The sequence below is a fragment of the Mirounga leonina genome, unplaced genomic scaffold (genome assembly GCF_011800145.1).
Source record: "Mirounga leonina isolate KUSES-001 unplaced genomic scaffold, KU_Mleo_1.0 Mir_197, whole genome shotgun sequence".
NCBI classification, from domain to species: Eukaryota; Metazoa; Chordata; class Mammalia; order Carnivora; family Phocidae; genus Mirounga; species Mirounga leonina.
The window spans coordinates 11138335-11142497 of record NW_023270494.1 but is presented as its reverse complement, the minus strand read 5'-3'; positions in this window follow the sequence as shown (position 1 = coordinate 11142497).

The following is a 4163-nucleotide window of genomic DNA, read 5'->3' as shown; positions in this document are numbered from 1 at the left end:
GACTGAGCCATGCAGGCGCCCCTTTAAGATTTTATTTTTAGGTAATCTCCACACCCAAAGTGGGGCTTGAACTCACAATCCTGAGATCAAGAGTCACATGCTCTACAAGCTGAGCCAGCCAGGTGCCCCCCAAATTAGTATTTATTGACAGACTTTAAAAGTCAGGTGATTTCAAATTAAAGAACAATCCGTATTTCCAGTTTCTCTTGTAAAATCCGAAAATCTGACCATACTGGGCCCCAGAATGTTCATGTCACATCCATCAGCCTGGCAGAGGTTGGCAAGCTGTGTCCCATGGGCCAAGTCTAGCCCACCACCCCAAGAAACCCACACCAAAGACGTTCATGCCAAGACACATAATATAAGGTCAGAATAGAAAAATCAATTGCATTTCCATGTAGTACAACAGATAATTAGAAAATGAATTTTTAAAAATAATATCTTTATGTCAGCATCAAAAACAGAAAAGAAATAAGAATGTACCCAACCAAAATTCTAATATCTTCACATAGAAAACTACAAACACACTATTGTAGTAGTTTCCTAGGTCTGCCATTACAGATTACCAAACACTGGGTGCCTTAAATCAAGCAGTGCTTGTTAAGAAACAAAACTTAGTCCCCTACGTGCAGACTTTTTCAGCCTGGGGTTCCATGAAAGCATTAATCCCTATAGAAAAGGCTTTTGGGACAGATTTAGGACCATTTTAGATGCAAAGGAGAGAAGTTAATTCATTACATACAATAGATGCTTTAGGGTATAAGGGTTTAATTCCCTGTGGGCTCCCTGGTTGAGAAGGGTGGTCTCTCCTAGAAGTATGGTGGGAGGTCGAGAGGGGGAAAACGAGAGTGGATAGCCTACCCAGTCCCACAGGCTGCCCTTTGACCCTATCAGCATGACAGTCATTTATTTCCAGATCCTGGAGAGTGAGTTTTCAACATGCAAGAGGTCATTGGGCCATAAAATGTTCATTGTGTACTTAAGAGGTTCTTTTCCTTCTTTCTCAGAATAGACTCTTTGAGATGTTGGCTGTGCTGGGATTTCCTTGTCTCAGTCCTGTAGCACTCACTTCTGCCACTGGATGATGTTTTCTATTTAGGAATCACAATTGAAGAAGTGTTTAAGCCACTTAGCCTTCCAGGAACCACTGCTGGAGCACTTCCGATGAAAAGCCGAGAAAGAAATCACAAGTGGCTCAAGTGTTTACAAAGTAGGTGTCTGTAGCATAGATAACCTGCGCTGGGCATTTCTGGACATTTCAGTAACAGTCTAACCTGGTGGTAACTGTGGCTACACAAGACTAACCCAGTGGGGACTTGGTGCAGGTCGGCTCTTTGAGGAACTTGAGGAGACCAGAAGAAGGGGGGCAGGCTGCTGGACGCACAGAAGGGGGAGGTCATCTTTCTCTGGAGGGTGACCCAGGGAGAAATAAGACTCCTTCAGCATCATAGTCTGCAGGCATGTGTGTGAGAGAATGTCCTAGATCTTCCTCACCTAAGAAAGAAGATAAGCCATCATTTCCATAAGGTTCTGGATTGTGTTAATGTTAAAGCATCCCGCACAGGTCAGTCATTATGATGCAGATGGAGGTGCTCATCTACGTTCCTCTGCTAATGGCTAGTGAAGATCCTAACTCACTTCTTTTTTTTTTTTATTTTTTTATTTATTTGACAGAGAGAGACACAGCGAGAGAGGGAACACAAGCAGGGGGAGTGGGAGAGGGAGAAGCAGGCTCCCCGCAGAGCAGGGAGCCCGATGCGGGACTCGATCCCAGGACCCCGGGATCATGACCTGAGCCGAAGGCAGTCACTTAACCGACTGAGCCACCCAGGCGCCCATCCTAACTCACTTCTAAGAGGCTTATGTACCCATAAAGCTCTGAACGTTAAATATATAATAGTGGGTTGACTGTGATTCATTCCTACGACAATCCTTTTAATTTGCCGGCCAAAATATATATGTGGAATGGGGATAATGTTTCAGAAACAGCCTTATGCGGATGCAGTGTAAGCACGAAGGAAGGCAGATGCTTGTCTCTGGCAGTTGTTGGGGGCATGAATCAAGAATGGATTTTTATCATACCTTTGTATCATTTAGTAAATATTGATTGAGTACTTACTAGGTTCTGGGGACTGTGAAGACAACTCTAACCTCAAGGAACGCTCAATGTAGTTAGGAAGACAGACATGTAAACCAATAGTTAAAATGTCATGGGGGTAGGGTTTGTTAGATCAGGGAAAACATCATAGTTTCTCTGAATGCAGAGATGTTGGAAGTGAGTCCAAGAAGATGAGTGGAGGGAACAGGATGTGCAAAGGAGTGATCAGAAAGACCCAGATGTGTTTAGAGAAGTCGTTAGCTAAGGCCAGGCAATAAGACTGTTTGAGAGAGAGAGGGCAGCAAGATCTCCTGTTCATGTGTGGTGCTGGGTGGTAGATTGAGAGAGAGCGGATTCTGAAGCTGGAAAGATATGCAGAAGGCCCTTTAAAAACCTGTTCTAGAATTCAGACTTTCAGAGCAAGCACGTGTACCCGGGAAGCTGGTTCTTTTTTTTTTTTTTTAAAGATTTTATTTATTTATTTGACAGAGAGATACACAGCGAGAGAGGGAACACAGTAAGGGGGAGTGGGAGAGGGAGAAGCAGGCTTCCCGTGGAGCAGGGAGCCTGATGTGGGGCTCGATCCCAGGACCCTGGGATCATGACCTGAGCCAAAGGCAGACGCTTAACAACTGAGCCACCCAGGCCCCCCCAGGAAGCTGGTTCTTGAAACCAAGAACTGCTGTAAAACCACTCAGACCATAATTCACTTGCAGGATTGGTCTGTGCTTCAGGAATACATGGTTGTGAAGGAGGGCGTCTCAACCAGCAAACACCTAAAGGGGCAAAGATCGTACTTACTCAACCAGCTCATAACACCCTTCTATTCAAAAGCAATCCAAGAAGTGTTGAAATTATATTTTTTCTTTTTCCTCTTCAGGGTTTTAAAGACTTGACTTACCCAGATACAGTTGTTTTATTTTTTGTTTGTTTGTTTGTTTTAAGAAATGAAGAGGGCCCCAAAGCTTACTATGTGATCTTGTGGAAATTGCTTAATCCCACTAAGCTTTTGTGTTTTCTCAGCTTTGAGGATAATAACGGTACCCCCTCCCCCCAAAGAGTTTCTGAGAAGATTTTGTGAGAAAGCCTACGTAAGGTACTTAGTACAGTGCATAGAACATAACAAAAACGTGGTCAATGATGAACTATTATGGAGGTTTCTTTCCAAAAAAAAAATCTTTATCAATTGATTGTGATTCTTTGATCCTGTACCCTTCACACTCCCTAAAACATACTATTAGCTTGATCTCATTTTCAAACCTTTTTCTCTCTCATCAAGGGCAGTTGAGGCTAAAACATGGTTGAGACACTGAACTAGGGTCTCTTCTGCATGTGGGCCATGTTCTGATAAAACGGATCCAACTGCACTCCTGTTACAAGGGTGAATCAGGATGATGAGCAAAGAGTTTGGGAATCCTGGCAGGAGATCTGTCCACAGGTTGCTACGCAGGTATAAATAGCTGTGAATCTCCAGGTGATTTGCTAAGGCACACCCTAGCGGAGGGAGGTGTAAGGTTTCTCTGCTAAGGGAAGGTAGCTAAAAAGAAAACACTGTACTCTCTCTTCACTGCGGGAAGACCAAGGGGCATGTTCCATGGACAGCAAGAGCCAGTGAAAAAGCAAAGCTCACCTTCTGCGTCCTTGGAACGGTTGGAGAACCCGCCCTTGAGCTTCACAGATGTCGATTCCCAGAATATCTATGCAATGTCCTTGGAGAGTGGCTGTTGCGTGATTGGTAATGTAGGGACTCCACAGCTGTACAGAACCATCGGCCTCTCCCAATGCAAGACCCAAAGCACATGACACCTTGGAGAGTGAGCAATAACACAAGGATTTACAAATGGACAATACAGCCTAGAAGAACAGCTCTCTCCCACTGACCTTTCAAAGATATTTGGGATAGATCTCAATCTTGCTCTTTTAACACGCCTTTGGAGTTTTTCTATTTTGGTCAATGTCTACTCTTACTACGAATGCCTAGGAAACTGGCAGAGGAGGAAATGATCTGGGTCTCTGGAATTCACAGCATTGGGAACAGCTTCACTGCAGCGACTGGACATGTAGA